We start from the raw sequence: 21429 nt of genomic DNA on the forward strand, positions 1-21429 counted from the left end.
CAGATACTACCATTAAAATTAATTGTGAAAGATATATAAATAATAAAAAATGGAAAGCATAGAATCAGCCAAATTAGGAAAAACATACTCTTTGATGGAGTTTGGATCTCTATTTCTAATAGCATTGCAAGTTGACACATGAGCAAACAAACTGAATCCTCTACATTAAGCTTAGCAACCGCAACAATAGACTAGCTTTGAATTTGAACTAAATCTTCTGATTTAGTGTTATTCAATTCCAAACCCATTGACTTTTCAGGTACAAATTCTTGTCCACCAACTGCCTGCTTGTCCTAATATGGTCTACTCATATAATGTGGGCAGTCAATCCACGATCATTGTCTTTACACTTCAGAATTTAAACAATCACAAAAGCATGAAATATTACATCTTTGTCCATCTTATGATCAAAGAATTTGATCACTGTTACCATTAACAGAGATCAGTGGGAATAGCACTTGACAGCAAAAAAATGAAATTCAGGAATAGTTTCTTCACACTTGCAAGCAGTTTAACAAAGTATATAGCAAAAGAGTCATGGACTAATTCAATCTTGTAAAAGTTGCTATTATTAGGAAAAAACTTGAACTTGCGAGGGAAAGTTTGAATCATTCAAGCTTCAAGCTGCTGGCTGATGGTGATGTGCTCAGAGACTAGTTGATGAATATATGTCATAATATGATTCCACATAAAGCTGAGCTGTGAAGGAGGATTACCAAGTAGAAGTAGGGCAATTGGATCTTGCATAAGAGTTCATAAAAGCAGAGGTACCACCTTTACAAGGAAGATTCCAAAGTACTTTCTTCAGTGGCTTCTCATATATTTCTTCCGAATTAGATGGAAATTTGGAGACTGTCAACTCCTGAGATTTTTGGCAATTCTGCCTTCTAGAATAGAGGTGTCAATCGAGGAGGAGAGAAAATCCAATTAAATTCTAAATTGGAGTCTAATTTTGTGCTACCGGTCTTATTTAATTTTTAAATTTTTGTATCAAGTGGATTATTATGTGAGAAAATCAAAAAGTTTAAATTTAATTAGATTCTAAATTGAATTTTAATTGGAGTTCAATTCTGCGCCAAATGTCCCATCTAATTTTTTAATTTTTGTGATAAGTGAATTATTGAGTGCAAAAATTAAAGAGTTTAGATCCAATATATAAAATGAGAAACCATTACATATTTTAAAAATTCATGGCTTAAAAAATGTGTAAGTTGTAATTCTTACACCAAGTTTAATTTGAACTCTCTCTCTCTCACACACACACACATATGTAATTGTGATTATTTTTAAATGTACCTGTGCATGTGCACGGGTTTCCACACTAGTATATTTGTAATCTTAGATTACTATAATCTTAAAAAATATCTAAATTAACTAAACACTATAATGTGACATTATGATAATGTGCATTACATTAAGGTCACATTACAGTAAACCAAACACCCCCTTAAAGGTATGCACTACATGAAATCGTGGAGATATTTTATATTTTTATCTTTTGGGGTTAAAATCTTGGTTAACGCTGTCTATATGACAGTTTTAATAAGGACAAAATTGTATGTTTTAAGAATAGAATAACTCAAGTGTGTGATAGGTTTTTTAAATTTTCCCTATCAATAATCTCATATTTTTTTATGGAAGCCACTTCATGGGAATGTTTTATGTTAACAAGATATGCTGGAGAAACAATTATTCATACTTTTGTTTTCTTCAGATCTAATTGCAATTATCATATATCAAAATAATCCTAATAGCTCAGAATGCAAAGAAAAAGATGCCATTAAACCCAGTCCCTAAACATTGGGGTGAAAATTTTCACCTACCATATACTAAATATTTTAATAAATATAAACATATCAATAACAATATTTGTTGAAGGTAAACATTATTTCAATACCAAATTTTAATTCTTAAACTTTCACCTTTCTAATATAACAAGTAAAAAATCATAAGGACAATAGAGCCGAGAAATATTAATTTAATATTATACATATGTTTAAACATATCAATGGGAATTAAAGTCAATTTCAAGAACATAACCAAGTACTTCTTTGATAATAATTCTCAAAAAAAAAAAAAGTACTTCTTTGACAAGAAATATAATTTACTTCTTATAAAAAAGAAAAATCAATAGGAATTATAGACAATTTCTAACAAATATCCACTGTCACACAAATCCCATCAATTTTAGTAAGAGTTCAACTTTAGTCTAACAATTTTAGAGTTATCTCTATGTGTGTGTGTGTGCGCGCGCGCGTGTGTGTGTGGAAAGAACACCAATTATAGACCAAAATTAATTTAGTCAATTACATTTAATACCCTCTTTAGTAGCTACAAAGTAAGTGTTGCAAAAGATGAAGGAATACATTTATTACTGTATTAATGATCCAATCTATTTTATAGCAACTACTTAACCGTCTGGGGAAAATTGATCTATTTCTACACTTACAACTCTCTGTAAAAAAAGATTTTATTAACTGTACTTCAGACCATTATGACAACCAAAAGTTTGTCAAATTTTGGTATCATTTTATTTTCCAGAATGTCTATACTAATCGGTATAGTAATTATTGTTGTGTTATTTTCATGTATAAAAAATTAATTTAATATACGTTGGTTATAGTGTTACTTGGCCCATCTTGGCTAGGATCCATGGAGTTCTTCCAAAAGAAATTAATGAGTATAATATGAAAAATAATCATAGAAGAAGTGATAGCTCTAGGTCAATTGTAGCATATGTTCTTTAAATGCATTTCAATTTACATATTTATGATTGTGCTATGCATATCTACATGACCTCAAGGTGGTTATATATTTTGGGTCATTACCCTTGCATCCATATTTGTGAATGTTTTATGGTAACAAGATATGTGGGGAAACAGTTACTCATATTGTCGACCTCTTTAGTTCTAATTGCAATTGTTCTATACGCAGTATCAAAATAAACCAAATAGCTTGTAATGCAGAAGAAGAGATGCCATTAAACCTTTAACTTAAACGTTGGAGAAAAAATTTTCACCTACCATGTACTAAACATGTTATTAAACATAAACATATAAGTAACAATAGTTGTTGAAGGTAAAAATTATTTCTATAATAAATTTTAATTCTTAAACTTTATGCAAATCATTTTCGAATTGAACATATGTTTTATCACATCAATAGAAACTAAAGACTATTTCGTGAACAAGCAATAACTACTTCTTTCACAAGAAAATATACCTTCCTTCTTTTCCAAAAAAAATATCAATAGGAATTTATAGACAATTTCTAACAAATGTCCACCTTCAATCAAATTCCATCAATTAAGTGTCATCCCTTGTTTTAGTAAGAGCTCAACTTTATTCTAAGCAAGTTTTCATAGAATAAATCCTCAATTGACAATTAATGGAGTTTTTTTTGGATGTCCCAAAAATCTTCAAATAAGTACTATATTATGTGGGAAATTAATTGCCAAATAAAGCTATATAGGTTTGACTCTATTGTATTGGCTTCAGTGTAAATGTAACAATTTTAATGATATGTGTTGGTAGTTACTAACCCATCACAACAGCTTTATTTGATTTTTTAAAAAATAAAAAAAATTACAAAAACAGTCAATATAACCCATTGTTTTAAAAACTAAAATGGAAAAGCCGGTCCTACTAGTTCAACCGGGAACCAAATGCCAGTCCGATCCAATAAGAACCAGGAATAACTAGTAAAAACCGGTCAAAAACTAGGAATCAAAGGTAAATCCGGTTTGCCTCCGGTCTGGTTTTTAAAACCATAATATAACCTAACAAAAACCCTTTTTTAGAAGAAGAACCTAGTGAAAACTTGTGTAAATCATGTTAATTTTTTCAATCCTCTCTTTATTAATAAAATTATTCTAGAATATCCATCTTCCTTCTCATACTCCTCTAGCCCTAGTGATGTAAAGCAAGCCACAAGCCTTTCCTTTTCAATTTAATAGCTAATATAGATTTTCGTACCAAGTACATCCTCCCCACTCACCTCAACATTTAATGTTAACACCACTATCAATCGCATCAAATGCTATTAGAGAGGGACTACTTTTTAACACAAATCTCATGCCAACTCCTCCTTTACCTCTCTAAAGGGTGTATGGTGTCAGACCTAACACTTGAATTTTGGGATGGAAAAATCCCATTGATACACACACACACACACGCATGCACCCCCTTATAAGAATGCCTACATAAATACCAACACTAGGTTAGACTTGGGCTGAATCTTCTAGTACAAACTTAGTAAAAATCTTTACTCAACACACCTCAAAACAGGCTAACAAATTAGAGATTTACCATTGGGCATCACTCATGAGGATTTATTATTACTTGAAGATGATTATTGTTTGTATTTGTTTTACTTTCTTAGCATCTAACTCTAATATCTATATCATTAATTTAATTATTGAATATTAGGTTGGTGGGCAATTATATATCACTAGTTGCAGACCCATGTGATGCGTGAGAATAAATAATTATTTTGTTTTGTAATATTATGTATAATTTTTCTCTAAAATTTTTTGAAGATAATTTGTTCTCCCTAAAGATTGAACAATTTCTATTTGGTCCAATTAGGTCTACTTCTATCCCATTTGGTCCAATGTAGTCTACTTCAGTCCTATTCATTCCACTTGGTCCAATTTGGTTCATTCAATTAATTTCGGTCCCCCTTCAGTCAATTTTAGACTAATTGGGCCTTAAATTGATTCTTTTTTAGGTTTTCTTTTCCAGTTTAGCTCAAAAATTCTTTTTTTTCCATAATTTTTGGGTTGAAAAGTATGGAATTTTATTATATTTTGGGCTAAACTCTTTAGTTTTAAGTTAAAAAAATATACAAAGAAAATACTAAAATAAACATTAGAAATTAGAAATATGAGCTCTAAAAATGCAATAAAAATGATAAATATTCAAAACTCTTATTCAGTCCACATTGGTTCTATTCGGTCATATTTAGTCTATTATGTCCACTAAAGTTTTATTCGATCCAATTCGATCCTTTCAACCTTTTTCAGTCCACTTTAGTCAAATTCAATCCATTTAGTCCACATTGGCCTAATTTAGTCCACATTGATCCTATTCAATCCACTTCAGTCCTATTTGTTCCATCCTGTCCACTTTGGTCCTATTTCGGTCTACATTGATCCTATTCAGTCCACTTTGACCACTTCATTGCTATTTGGGTCATTCCTTCCACTTTGGTCCTATTTGGCCCATTTTGTCCACTTTGGTTCAATTCGATCCATATTGTCCACTTTAATTCACATTGCTTCAATTCAGTCTAGTCTTTCCACGTTAATCCTATCTGGTCCACTTCGGTCCATCTGTCTACTTTGGTCCTATTCGGTCCAATGTGACCCTATTTGTTCCATTCTGTCCATTCATTCCTATTTGGTCCATTTAGTTCACTTCGGTTCATTTTGGTCCACTTCAATCTAATTTTGTGCACTTACACAATGGGAAAAGACATGTTTAGGTTGAAAACACCTAATCTAAACCATATATATGTGTGTGTGTGTGTGTGTGTGTGTGTGTGTGTGTGTGTGTAATATCTAAAACCTTAAGCATAGCACTATTGCTATGCTTTTGTTGAGCCACATTAATATAACATTTCAGTTCACTTCGATAAGACTATATTTAAGTGAAAGTCTTTCTAAACATAAAGGCTATGAATATACAAATGTAACATTTAGAGTGGTTATTCATTTGTGTTAACCATGGTTGTCAAAATCTCGATTTGGGTCTTACGATCTTACGATTTTACGATCCCACCTGCCCAAAACGATCTAGATCTTTCAAAGATCTTTGTGATTGTTCAAGATCAGTAGGATTGTACGATTATGATGATTCTAAACGATCCTGGTTTCTTGTAATCTCCTTTAACTTGATAGTGAAGGAAAAATTCTGGTTTTGCATCTCATACAAAACCCACAGCGGAAACGACGAACTAGGGTCTATTTCATTCATGATTGATAACGTGCACTACATAAATTTCAGAATTTAAGAACAAGATAGCGTACCTTGGTGTGGAGAAATTCAAAACAAAGATTTGAAGCACTTGGGAACACTTTTAATCTTCACTCTAATTCCACTTTACGCCCAAGATGTGTGGTCTCTCAATCAGTTTTTCAAAGGGAGAATGAAAGTGTGTCTCACACTCTCTCACACACCGTTTTTATTCTTTTCTAATCTCTCCTTATAAAAATTCTATATGTTTCTCCCTTTATAACTAACTGATTATCTAATTGGGTTGGCCTATTGGGCCTTTCCAATTGGGCTTTAGTGTGTGGCTTGGAGTGGGACCAAAAGGGACCAATAAGACACTAGCTCCAATGGGCCTTGGGCTTTTCCGTCAACTCTTGACAAGTCCAAAGTTACCATTAATTATATTTAATACCACTATATAAATATAATTGCACTCTAGGCCTTATTAATAAATTATATCCCAAGACTTTATTATACACGTAACCCCTTCATAAAATATTCGTAGTAATACAAAGTCATAAATGTAGACTGCCACTTTGTAAATTACTACATCTTATCCTTGAGTACCCGGTTTAATTCTTTAAAGTTATTCATTATATATTTATGAAATCCAATTTCATAAATATATACTTTAGTAATTTCTTACTAAAGTGGTTAGGCCTAACTCTCTGAATAACTGAAACTATTAAACTTATCTCAAGGGAATATTTTATATCTCTATCAAGAGACTATGAATTCCATCTTGAGAATATATGTTCCATCAACACTAAATGTGGCTGCCCAACATACTGAGGTTTTGACCGTCACTTCAGATCTCGCTCCTTATATATCAAAGCAACCTACACTTCATGATCAGGTCCATTATTCTCTCAGGATTAAGAGTTCATGCAAATAGAAGTCGTGAGATTTATTATTCATTTGACAGTCATTAGAAGAATAATAAATCTCACAGCGGTCCTGTTCAATATGTTTTAACTCTTAAAACATATCAACATATCAACTAGAAGTTTCAACTTTCATGATCAAGACAAATCATCGTAGTTGACACGTTATAGTCTTCGCAGATGAAATGCCCAATTTCATCACCGACTACGAACTATAAATTCTGAGTTTACAAAGAACTTGTGATTTACATCTTCTGTGACTTTTCACATAAATCACATACAATGCATCTCATGGACTACATGATAATGTCCCATATTCATGTTACCATTATTTTAGATAATAATAAAATGACTTTATTAATCACAATATTAAGTCATATTTCATGTCTTACATAATGTCATACATAATATCATACATAGCATCATACAATAGGATTTAAGGGCACTAATCCTAACAGATAGAAGGCTCAGTTGGACCCAAATGGAAAATAACATCCCAATAGACCAAGTTTTGCTATTCTAATGTAGAGAGATAGAGTGTCACGTTTTGAGGTTTTTGGCCTCTTTAAATGATGCTTACAAATGGATTTAGTGATGTATGGTAATTATATCAAATGGATGCAAATAATATTTGGTTTTTTATGAATGAATGTATAATTTATATGATTATTTAACATATCAATGTGTGTTTTTTGTATTTTTCTCAAATAATGTAAAATCTTATGACCCACGATCCGATCCTACGATCCACGATCCTACCTACTTCCCACAATCCTACGTAGGATCCTGATTTTGACAATCTTGGTGTTAACATTGTTACTTTTAAATGAATTGCATGAGGTTGATCATACATTTAAGCAAAATAAATAAATATATACATATATGTATGTTTGTATAATTTTTATTAAAATAAATTATTCAAATTGTTCATTTTCGTAAAAGAGATTTCATGATAATCAAAACTCATATAAAACTTATACTAAATATATAAAATTTATTATCTAAATTTTATTAGAGAGAGAGAGAGACAGAGATAGATACAGAGAGAGACAGAGAAACTACTTGTGAAAAAGAACTAAAAAATACAACACCAAAACATATGAACCTAAAATAAAGTTTTAAAAATCACAATGATTCCTCAAAATAAAGTAGAGTTGCAAATAAAGAATAAAAAATCAAGAGAAAGAATAACCACTATTGAGGAAAAAAATTTCACGCCACATGGCTTTATTTATTGGTGACCCACACCACATCAATATTATCATGGATTTTGAAAAAATCTCTTTTGAAGCCCAAAAAAGCTCATATTTACACAAAACAATGCCAAAGTTCCATGGTCCAAAACCCATGACGATATTATTTCATCAAAGCCCATGGTTTAAGTTCATGGCACATCATCTCATTTTTAGCTCATGATCCAAGCTCATAAGTCTCATCAGAGGAATTTTGAAAGTCGTGGTTTGGAGGACCAAGAAGTATGTTCAGTAAAACTCCAGCAATTCAAAGTTGATAAAGGAATCATGTTGCTTGGCATGTCTTCCCCAATTCCCTGAACTCTGACTAGTCAATGAGTAATAAGTAACATCTAGTAAGCCTCTCATATTACATAACACTTAAAATTATAAAACTCCTCATTGCTCTTTACCTAAGACTTAATATTCATCATATAATCTAATTATATTATCTCATATAAATTATATTATTATTTTCATTTAAATCTATACCAAACACATGACTAAATCTTATTGGCTATTTCTATATAATATCTCATCCAAGATCCAACTTTAATTAAAGGGATAATTACACTTTACCCACCTATGGTTTGCCTCTAATTTGACTTGCCTATCCATGGTTTCAATTTTGACACTTTACCTACCCGAGGTTCAATCTATTACTGCTCTGTAACCCACCTCCCTGTCTGCCGTTACTCTAACACGTTTTCTTGTAAAATCAAAACACAAAACAAATCAAAAAGTTAGGATTTTTGATTGCTTAAGAACTTCTATGAGAACATATGTCCAGAAAAATCAAACCTAAGTCAACCACTATAAAATCATATTTGCCTTTTCTATGGTGGGGAGTTTGACCGAATAGACCTGAAGACACTATTTAGAGCACTGACTGAGAAGGTCGGTTGGCAACATGAAGCAATTTGTGTTATTAGCCAAACAATAGCCTGCTGCCAAACAAGAAGTAAAAAACGCCAGGGAGCAAGTCTGAGAGCAGATATATGGGTTAATTTTGTTGGACCTGATAGTCATCAAAAAATGACTGCAGGTTCTCATTACTTTGAGCTTTTTTTTTTGTCACTCGTTGTAAGAAACTAACAAATCCGTAGGTATGCTGACAAGAATCAGTGGCTCCCAATCGAAAAAGCTTTTGTTAATTTGCATGAGTCCCGGACCTATTGGTGTCCCCAATCTTTAATGTCATCTTTTATTACCCAAAAATAGAATTTACAGTATTAATGAGTGATTTAAAGAAATTGTAACCTTCGAACATGGAGGTCTATAATGGTCCTCTGACGACATAAACTTTATTTGACTTTAAACCCAATTTTTGACTTTGTGCCATTTTTGTACTTGTATTTCTTGGAAACCTTGTGAAAACTTTTGGTTGAAGAATTTTTTATTTTTTATTTCGAGAAGCAAAATTTTCTAAGTCTACGGACTACAATGTTTTCTTTACCAACAATTTGTGAGAAAAAAAATCAGGTGAGCTTGGACCGTTCCTATTATCACGAGCACATTCACCAGGTCAAAATGCTTTAAATGGATAACCTTAGTTATAACTGTAATTATATACAAATTGGCTTGGATCTGTTTTTCATGTAACAGCAGCAACTGATTTTTCTCCTAGATTTGCCTTTAAAACTCAAAACCCTAACTTTTTGATCTATTTTGTGTTTTGATTTTGAATGAAAACATGTTAGAGTAACGGCAGACAGGGAGGTGGGTTACAGAGTAGTAACGGATTGAACCTCGGGTAGGTAAAGTGTCAAAATTGAAACTACGAGTAGGCAAGTCAAATTAGAGGCAAATCACAAGTAGATAAAGTGTAATTATCCCTTAATTAAATGCTCTCCCTGAATACATAATATCTAGAAAGCCGCTCATATCACATAACACTTAAAATGATAAAATCTTCATTGCTCTTTACCTTAGACTTAATGTTCATTATATAATCTAATTATATTATCTCATATAAATTATATTATTATTTTCATTTAAATCATTACCAAACACATGACTAAATCTTATTGGCTATCTCTATATAATATCTCATCCAACTATAAATGCTCTCCTTGCCCTCCAATTTTGGTCACAACACAAAGAGGCCAAAATTACATCTCTAAAGTTCCATTAACTATCAATCAATCATTTATTACTTTTTCTCAAAAAAAAAAAATCATTTATTACTTACTAAAAATGTATTGTAATAAAACCATGGACTAATTATAGATTTCCAAGAAAGGAAATTTGTCCAAGAGTAACAGCATCAGCTCCAGCAGTAGCTCCAGCAGAAGCTGTAGTAGCTCCAGCAGCAGCTTAGGCAATTGACACCATTAATGGGGTAGTGATGTCCAAAAATGACATCACTACCCCATTAAGGGTGAGCTTGGTTTAGCTTTTTAAAATTGGGTTTTTTGAAAAAGTGGAGTTTTCAAAAAGTGCAGTATGAAAAAATGCATTTTCAAAAAATTGAGCGTTTGGTAAGAGCTGTTAAAAAGTGCTTTTTGAAAAAACTGAGTGTTTGGCTAGTACTTATAAAAGTGGCAGTTTGAGGGGTAAATTACTAAAAAGGACAATGTCTATATAAAGAGAATTTTTTGTTTTAATTACCTCTTTTAATGCAAGTTATGGATACAATATTTTCACAAAAATTTTACAATAAAGTCTATACAAAAAGTTGTTAATGGTAGGGAAAAAAAATGTCATTAGTAGGTCTAGATGAGAACTAATAACAATTTACTATGTAAACTTTGTTATAAAATTGTTATAAAAATATTTTGTCAATAGTACTTTTTTTTTTCTAAAGAAAAATAGTACTAACTTAAAAACTTTATTCTTTTTTTATCATCATTTATTCTTATTATATTCATTCCTAAAAATTATATTTTTCAATGAATAGTGTTATATTCACAACATTTTTCGCAATATTTTCACAACAAAATTTATGTGAAAAGTTGTTATTAGTTCTAATTTGAACCCACCATGGAAATTATATTTTTACTCACCAATATTAACTAATAACAATATGTTACTTAAAATTTATTGTGAAAATATTGTGGTAGCATTTCTAAATTGTATTTTTCCTTTCTTTCTTTCTTTCTATCATCCACACGTTTCCTTTTTTTCTTTTTCTTTTTCTTTTCTCTTGATTTTTCTCCACCACACACGTATACCCATTATCTCCATCCTCTCCTTTTTTTCTCTTCACATTCCACTTGATTCCAGAACTTTCTATCTTTCTTTCTCCAGCTTTGTTTCTCTACTTTTTTTTTTCTTCTTTTTCTCCTCCACACACGGTATCCTATCTCTACCCCCCCCTCTTTTATTTTCTTTTTATTTGAGAACATTCCAGCAGCTCTCATCATTCTCTTTTTTTTTTCTCTAGCTCTCTCGCTCTTTTTTTTTTTACTTGATTCCAGTTTGTCCCCAACACAGTCTAGATGGAAGAAGAAGAAGAAGACGAATAAAAAAAGAAAAAGAAGATGAAGAAAGAAGAAGAAGAGGAAGAAGGAAGAAGGAAGAAGGAAGAAGAAGAAGAAGACAGACTCTCCACTGATTCATCATCAAGCTCTCATCCTCCTCAAACTCTCACCGATTCATCCATCATCCTCACCGATTCATCATCGTTCTCATCGCCGCCGCCGAAGCTCACGCACCATCGTGTTAGGACATATGTGTTTCACTTGTTTAGAACATATGTCATTCATTATTTATGTAATTGGCTAATCCTTTGTCAAAACGCACTTTACTTGTAATTGGGTAGATTTAGGATGAGGTTAATGCTTCAAGAAACAAGGTTTCAAGATCAAGTGTTAAAACCATGAAGTCTGTCCAAGAAACAAGTTGAGAAGTGCTTCTCATTAAAGCGCGACAACTGCATCTATCGAGCTTTAAGAAGCTGTTCTAGCCCCGAGACTCGACAGCTGCTCGACAGCACCTCGACACCTGTAGCTGTCAAGATTTAAGAAAAACATATTCCTAATTCTGTTTTAACTCTAATCCGTAGATGTGTCTTTGGGCCTTCTTTTCTCCTAACCCTAGACATATAAAAGGATTATTTTAAGGGCCGTCAAAGGGTGGCAAGTTGCACAAGCATTGATAATTCCTTGTTCATGCAAATTGTAACTTGAGACGAAGTTCTTGCCCTAGTTCATCTTTCTTGTGAAGAAGTTGCTGTGTCTTTGCACCGTAGGGTTTTGTAACCAAGCATCTTCTTGATTTTCATCGCGTGGATAAATTGAAGAACTTTGCAGCCAATAAATCTTCTCTAGTTGGTGATTGAAGTCGCGTACTGGGATCCGTGAAATTGGTTAGTCACGTGCTTGGAGCCGTGCATCAAAAGGAGAAACTGTCACTACAGAACAAGTCCAATTGGGTATTGGGGTAAGGGTTCAACTGTAGGTTGGTAAGGTACTTGGGATTCCTTTACTTGTAACCGCTTGTTGTGATAATCGTGGAGTTTCGGGAGTGGTGACCTTAAATTCACCTAGTGGGGTTTTTGCCGTGTTGGTTTTCTCCATTCGTAAACAAATCACTGTGTTATTTATTTTCCGCTGCATACTTAGTTTAATTGGTGATTTATTTGTGCTACCACGCGTTTGCATGTTAAATTGGTTAATTAATTGAACTTGGCTAATTAATTAATTAATCCATCACAAGGGGTCAATACGTTTTTGGCCTATCAAGTGGTATCAGAGCAGGCACACTCTGATTAGGGTTTATCTTTGTGTGTGATCCATTGACTCCTGTTTGTCATGGATAAAGGTCAGTCTCTTATTATACCTCATTTGTTTGATGATACTAACTATGCATACTGGAAAGTACGCATGAGAGCTTTCTTGCTGTCTCTAGATGAAAAGGTGTGGCAAGCTGTGGAGATAGGCTGGACTAAGCCTGAAGAAGCGCTGGCCGATTGGGATGAAGCCAAGATCAAGACGGCAAACTTCAACAGTAGAGCATTGAATGCCTTATTCAGTGCGGTCACTAATGAGGAGTTCAAGAAGATATCCTCCACTGAAACTGCTAAGGAAGCATGGATCATCCACCAGACAACCTATGAGGGAACAAAGGTTGTCAAAGATTCGAAGCTACAAAGGCTCACTACAAACTTCGAAGAAATCAAGATGGAGGAGGATGAGTCATTTGATGAGTTCTATGCCAAGCTCAAGGACATAGTGAACTCAGCCTTCAATCTTGGGGAAACCATTCCTGAATCCAAGATTGTGAGGAAGGTGCTTAGATTTCTACTCGAGAGACTCTATGCCAAGATCACGGCAATAGAGGAATCAAAGGATATTGACAAGATTCCTCTGACTGAGCTGGTTGGTAATCTGCAAACCTATGAACTAGGGTTGACAAGAATTGGCAAGTCAAGAAAAAGCAAAAGCATGGCATGAAAAGCTAATAGCAGTGAGATAGATGAGTCATCAGAAGATGAAGACTCTAAGATGAAGACTCTAAGATGAAGTCCTACATCACCAGGAAATTCAAGAAATTCATGAAAAATGCCAATGGAAAAGGCTTCGACAAGGACCGTAGGCAATCTAGTTCTTCTTAGTTCAAGAACCAAGATAAAGGGAAGAAGGATGCAAGGGATGGCAGTCAGTACACTGTTCCCACAGGACCCAAGGGCTTCAGATGTCAAGGGTTTGGTCACATGACGAAGCGGGAGTGTCCCACATATCTCAAAAGTATTGGGAAGAGCAAGGCACTAGCTGCTACCTTGAGCGACACTGAGCCTGAGGATGATTCCGATAATGAAGATCACGGAATTTTGAATGCCTTCACTGCCATTGTCAATCCTACTGAAGGGATTGTTGAAGATGTGGATGAAGAAGAGGAATTGGTGGAATCCAAGTTTGAAAAGATGGATGATCAAGATGATATCCATACAGCCTATGAGAAACTATACAAGCTTTCTGAGAAGCATAAGAAACTCTATAGGCTAGCCATCAAGAAGCTCAGTGATGTGGAACTAAACTGTGAGGAACTTTCCACAAAGTTTGATGAAGCTAATCAAACCATTGGGGCACTAAGATTCGAGAACAATTTCTTGGCTAAGAAGATCAAGAAGCTTGAAGCGGCGTTGTTTCAAGTTAGAGCTCAATTGGAGAGGGCATCGAGTACGAAGCTGGATGAGATGCTCAGCATTCTAAAATCTGCTTCTGATCGAACAGGATTGGGGTATGAATTCTCTTCTTCTAATATTGCTTCTGCTAGTACTACCGTTTTTGTTCCTCCTGCTAATAACATTAAAATTGAGAACAATGATGTTAAAACTGAATTAGCTAGTGAGAACTTAGATAAGGGTAAATCTATCTTAGGAGCACCTCCTAAGCTTGAGAAGAAGACACTAAAAACCCTAGGACTAAGAAGGCTAACTCTCAAAAGCCTAAACAGAAAAAGGAGCATCTCTGTCATCATTGTGGTATTGCTGGTCATACTCAACCAAATTGCTATAAGTGGTTAGCCACTCAACAGAGCAATGGCATGATAGCATCTGGGAACCAGAACCAACTTCAAAGCTCTCTTGCTCCTTTTGGAGATCTTCTCAAAGCCCTCATGTTCCTTTCGAACTTGAACGGTTTCAATCCTTCCCCCTCATCATCTGTTCAAGGTTTTGCTAAGAGGAAAGGTTCTTACAAAGTGTGGAAGGAAAAGGGTTCCAAGTGATTTATTCACTTTTTCTCTCTCTCCCCTTCTTGTGTTTGTTTTTGCATTACTTGTGTGTTTTGTTTTATTGTTTTGAGTCAGTCTAGTTTTTATGCTTTGTTTAAACATGTTTTTGTTTGTGTGTTTTCAGTTTTGTTTTATTTTTGTTTTTAAAAAAAAATTGAAAAATCAGAAAAATATAAAAACAGTTTGTGTTTGTGTACATCAATTCCTGTGAACCTTAAAATGGCCATTGAAACAGAGTTTTCTAAACTTTGTATCTCTTGTAGCTTAGATGAGCATCTCTATGCACAACTGAGCAAGTGAGCTTTGTAGCTCTTTGTTTGTGATGAGTAAGGTTAAGTGATCTCTTGAACTTAATACTCGTATCACTCTTTTTGATGGGTCGAACTAGAAAATCCTAAGAGAAAGGCATAAATAACCATCTCACCACTGTTACCCGTCAATCGTGAAATGACATTTGTATGCTTCGGCAAAGCAAAAGTGCAATGTCAAAAGCTTAACATAATTGGGTATTTCTTTTCTCTCCTTTGTATACCCATGCATGGTTTGCTTAATAAAAAGAAAATATGCAAAAAAAAAAAATAAAAGCAAAAAGAACAAAAATGCTTTAAATATAATTGCAAGCGTGTTTTCTAGGAGATGTGAGAGTTATAGGATGTACCTCAAATGTGATAGTCCCCATTAAATAGTTATGATTGTGTGTAAGTTAAAGTGATTTTCTCATATCTCAAATCGTCATAACATAGAGACACTTGTGCAATCTTGCGATATTTTTCACACACAACACGCAATATTCTTTGCTACTTTTGATACATGTGCAAGTACAATGTGATTTAGCCATCACTAGGTTTACATGCGTTGGTGTATGCTCACTAAACTGTTTTAACTTGTTTTTGAAATATAAAATTGGTTAGACATGTTTAGTGTGTGAGTGCGTGTTTTGAGATCCATGTGCTTAAGATTGTTGTTGAAAGATGTTTTTGAGAGTCCTATATGTTGATTGGATCATTGGTTGAGTTGCATGATTGATTGCATTCATGTTTGTGTTTTTCCCTTCTCGAAAAACTGTTTTGAAAAGTTGGCTCGACACCTCCTCGATACCTGGCTGTCTGTCGAGCTTCTCAGCTTTTTCTTATCGCAATCTCGATAGCTTCTCGACACCTTCTGGATCGATCGAGAAACTTTCTGTCCTCTCGATAGCTTCTCGACACCTGGTGGATCGATCTAGCTTCAGCTCTCTTGTTTGTGTTTGGTTCTCGACACCTTCTCAATAGCTGGATCTGTCGATGTGTATTTCTCAACACCTACCTCGACAGATGTCTCGACACCTCTCGATACCTGCATCTGTCGAGATTTACTGAGGTACTATATAACTGTTCTGCGCGATCCGGTTCTCATTTCTCTCGATCTCTCTCTCGACAGTTTTGTCTTTTCTCCTTCCCAAACACTCTCTTTCATTCCAAATCTTTTTCTCAAGGTTTCCTCAAGCTTTTTCAAGTTTTTCTTCACTTGGTAAGCTTCTTATTCATCATTCTACATGCATTTCATGTTTTTGAAACCTAGATTTTGGGGTTTTTGAAAATTTTGGGGTTTTTCAAAATTGATAAGTTTTTGTTGAAATTTTTGGGATGGGTTTTGTAGTTTTTATCTTAAAAACTCCATGCATTGCATCACATTCACATTATAACAGTATTTTCATGCATTTAGATGTGTGAAATATGTTTGTGTGCTGGTAGGATTGGATTGGGCAGAGCCCATGATGTTGTTCATGGTGCATGTCACATATTCATGCATTCCCCATGCATACGTCCTTTCTTTTCAATATACTTGTTATATTTGAACTGTTTTGGGACTTTTTTGATTGTTTCTATCTCCCCCCCTTCTCTTTCTGTTGCATTAGTAGTGTTTATGGCACCAAAACGTAAGTCTATTCCGACCTAGAACCCTCTTCGTTCTAGGGCCTCTTCATCTTCTGATTCCACTCCTATCTCTGTTCGGTTCCATGATGAGAAATCCCATCAGGATTTCTTGGAGAACTTCTCTAAACGAGGTGTTCATTCGGAACGCCACGTTATTCTGGCAGACTTTGCCGACATTGACCTTCCCGATGTCTTTCACAAACGGGAATGGGAGTCACTGTGTGACGTCCCGGTCATTGTCCTTCAGTGTTGATTCAGGAGTTGTACTCCAACATGCATGGATTTGATTATTCAGTACCTCTCTTTGTCACTCGCGTTCGAGGTACGCGCATTGTCATCACACCGGAGTTGGTATCCGATGTGCTCCATGTTCCGAGGGTTGCGCATCCTGGCTACCCTGGTTGTGAGCGTCTACGGACTATGTCCAAAGACGAGATGATTTCTACTTTCTGTGAGCGCCCTTCTGATTGAGGTGAGCACCAGTATACGTCATGTCGACCTTTTGCTAAAGGTCCTCGGTTCTTAAACATCGTAATGACGTTTGTTTTGCATCCTCTTTGTCACTACAACTCTATTACAGAGCCTCGTGTTCATTTTCTGTTGTCTCTTATTGAGGATCTTACCATTGACTTTCCTTCACATTTCATCTTTTCTATCTTAGATGTGTATAAGGATACGGCTACCCGTGATAAGCTCATCTTTTCTTCCGCTATCACGAGGATTTTACGCCATTTTTCTATCCCTTTTCTTGTCTCCGACCCGTTTTTTGTTATGGTTGCCATAGATGCCGCTACCGTAAAACGTAGTGAGGCATAGTTTCGGTCGCATCAGACAGGTTCAGCCGATCCCTCCTCCCGTTCCGCTCCATCCAGATCTGCTCGTGCTTCATCCGCTCCTTCTTCCTCTTCAAGCGATGTGTCACTAAGAGATATCATGGCGCAGCTTCAGCGCATGGATGCTCACCTCGATGCACTCTCTACAGAGTTGTATCAGGTGAATGTTCGTGTTGGTCACATTGCTAAGCGACAGGCGACCATGGGTGGTTTTGCCCCTGAGGCTTCTCCTCCACCACCTCCTATGGCTTCCACATCTAGGGATGATGATGGTGATGACGATGATGTTTCGAATGATGATGCAGATGCTAGCTCTACCGATGAGATGTCTACTTGACACTCTACCCTTTGTCACTCGTGACAAAAAGGGGGAGTAGTTTTGGGTTATGAGAGTAGTCATGCTTAAGGAGAGTATGTATAGGGACATTTTTGTTAGGGGGAGTGTTGAGTGCTGAGGGATGTAGTGAGGATTACTTGTATCTTTTTCTTTTCTCTACTTTAGATACATTTTTTTCTTCTTGTACCTTAGGTCTTGTGACCATTTTTACATACATTGTGCTCATTTTGTTATATATATATATATATATATGATGTTGTATGTTTCTTTCACCTATCTCTACATGTGATGTTTCTTTTCTTTCTTTAATCACATGTTTCTTTATTTGTATGTAATCTATTATTTCTGTTTCACATTAAAATGCCTTGATGAGTTTTGTTTAAAGTATTTTAGAAATACAGGTTGTCAAAGTCTACTTGTCATTAACTCTCTTCTTGCAAAGTTTTTCAAGAGTTTGTGATAGGATAGATTTTATTGTATTCAACAAATGTATATGAGTTGAGTGATTTATGACTTCTCTCATATGTTCATTTGTTGATTGTGGTTTTGTCACGGATTGCCAAAGGGGGAGATTGTTAAGACATATGTGTTTCACTTGTTTAGAACATATGTCATTTATTATTTATGTAATTGGCTAATCCTTTGTAAAAACGCATTTTACTTGTAATTGGGTAGATTTAGGATGAGGTTAATGCTTCAAGAAACAAGGTTTCAAGATCAAGTGTTAAAGCCATGAAGTCTGTCCAAGAAACAAGTTGAGAAGTGCTTTTCATTAAAGCTCGACAACTGCATCTATCGAGCTTTAAGAAGCTGTTCTAGCCCCGAGGCTCAACAGCTGCTCGACAGCACCTCGACACCTGTAGCTGTCGAGATTTAAGAAAAACAAATTCCTAGTTCTATTTTAACTCTAATCCGTGGATGTGTCTTTGGGCCTTCTTTCTCCTAACCCTAGACATATAAAAGGATTATTTTAAGGGCCGTCAAAGGGTGGCAAGTTGCACAAGCATTGAGAATTCCTTGTTCATGCAAATTGTAACTTGAGACGAAGTTCTTGCCCTAGTTCATCTTTCTTGTGAAGAAGTTGCTGTGTCTTTGCACCGTAGGGTTTTGTAACCAAGCATCTTCTTGATTTTCATCGTGTGGATGAATTGAAGAACTTTGCAGCCAACAAATCTTCTCTAGTTGGTGATTGAAGTAGCGTACAGGGATCCGCGCAATTGGTTAGTCACGTGCTTGGAGCCGTGCATCAAAAGGAGAAACTGTCACTACAGAACAAGTCCAATTGGGTATTGGGGTAAGGGTTCAACTATAGGTTGGTAAGGTACTTAGAATTCCTTTACTTGTAACTGCTTGTTGTGATAATAGTGGAGTTTCGGGAGTGGTGACCTTAAATTCACCCGATGGGGTTTTTGCCGTGTTGGTTTTCCCCATTCATAAACAAATCACCATGTTATTTATTTTCCGCTGCATACTTAGTTTTATTGGTGATTTGTTTGTGCTACCACGCGTTTGTATGTTGAATTGGTTAATTAATCCATCACAAGGAGTCAATACGTTTTTGTCCTATCACATAGCACCGAAGCTCACGCATCATCGCCGACCCACGCACCATCGCCGACCCTATTCATCATCTTCCTCACCCATCTTCGAAGCCCAGCTCCGTTCATTTATCATCCTTCAAAGATCTGCCGATTTTGCATTTGGGTGTGTGTGTGTTTGCATATGGGTATCAATTTGCTTTGTTTACTGATGTGTGTGTGTGTTTGAATATGGGTCGCAGAGTAGAGAGATGAGAGACTCTGTGAGGAATGCATGAGAAAAAGAGAGAAAGAAGGGTAAAATCAAGGGTATTTGTTCTGTTTTGGGTAAAGCAAAGAAAGGGTAAAGCAAGGTCAATTGGGTAAAATCACTTGTGGTCCAACGGATACCTTCATAACACGCACTTCGCTTTTCCAAAATGGTTCGAAGCCCCTCATAAATTTTATGCGCGTTTAGTTCAGTGCAGAGAAACGCGCTTTTTCATTAAAGCCAACTTTTTCAAGTTGCCAAACACGTAAACAATGTACACTTTTTACAAATGCACATAAAGGGGCTTAAAAAGTGGAAACAAACACACACTAATGCTCAATCCCAACAACTACCTATGATACCAAAAGAAGCAAGGATCCCATAAAAGAAATTTTACCATTTTTAAGCTAAGATCTTTAGCCTCTAGATGCTATACCAGAAATAGGAAGATCTCATAAAAGATATCTTACCATTTTCAGCCAAACCCATGAATTTAATGTAGAATATTTTCTCCAGCAGAAGACCTCACACAGCTTACATCACCCAACTGTGTTAGGATAGCTACTGTTGTGCAGCTCTCAACTACACTATTGCTGTGTTAGCTACTGTAGAGCTGTGACAGCAACTTTATAATCTCAAAATTTCCTCTTTTAGCTAAAATTTAAAAACCAACTAAGGAAATCACTTACTTTGCCAAATACTTTTCCTTATTTGTTGATTATTCCTTCAACCAAATCTCATTTAGTTACATACTATATAAAGAGGACCAAGCCACAACACACCCATTATTGTGTCATATACTTACTCTCCCATCCTTAATATTATGAAACTTCATCATTTTGCTGCCCATAAACACATCTCCATTTCTTTTAAAAAATCTCTCTTCTTAGAAAGCAACATAACCCATGATATAACATGAAAAACCACTCCAGTAGAAACTATAAGGTCATTTATTTACTATATTTATCCTCAATGTCTCTCATATTTCCATATATTTTATTAACACCTCGTCTTAAAAGATATCAAACACTCTTTTATGAGTATTTTATCAAAAGCCCTTCTTATGGAAGGCATATAATTATAATACTAAAACCCTTCTCATGGAAGGCAATATCAATCATATTTGACTAAAAACTAAAAGAGTATTACATAGGGAAAATCATTTAAGTGCATGATAAAGGAGATAAACTTAACCAATCTATGCACATGGCTAGACATATTCTCTCTCCCTCCAGTTCACCCATTTTTTCCCTTCAATCATGAAGACACAATGAAAGGACTCATAATATCATACTGTTCTATTGGACTCATTTTATTATGTTACTAAAATATTATAAGTCCACTGATGTTATACGACTGGAGCCACAAACCATATGAAGCTCACTGACGCTATACGGCTGAAGCCACAAACCATATAAAGTAATGCTATAGTTGGAACCATAAACCATACGAATATAAGTCAACATTTATCTATTCTGTTAACTCATTATTATTGTACCGCTAGATGCAAACTACTTTAATATTATCTCACTATTTAAAAAATATAGTGAAAGCTCGGATTTGTGTGAAAATACAAGAGTTTGTTTAGACCCCCTAAATTAAAGTTACGGCTAGATAGCTTTTACTCTAACTTATACTAAGTGTGAAACAAGAGTAATAAAGTGCAAACAACCATTAACACTACCCTAAGCCATATTTAAAAAATATCAACAATATAAAGTAAAGCTTAAGAGTAGGGAAGAAAGATGCAAACACAAAATAACACTGA

This window comes from Castanea sativa, chromosome 5 (genome assembly GCF_040712315.1).
Source record: "Castanea sativa cultivar Marrone di Chiusa Pesio chromosome 5, ASM4071231v1".
NCBI classification, from domain to species: Eukaryota; Viridiplantae; Streptophyta; class Magnoliopsida; order Fagales; family Fagaceae; genus Castanea; species Castanea sativa.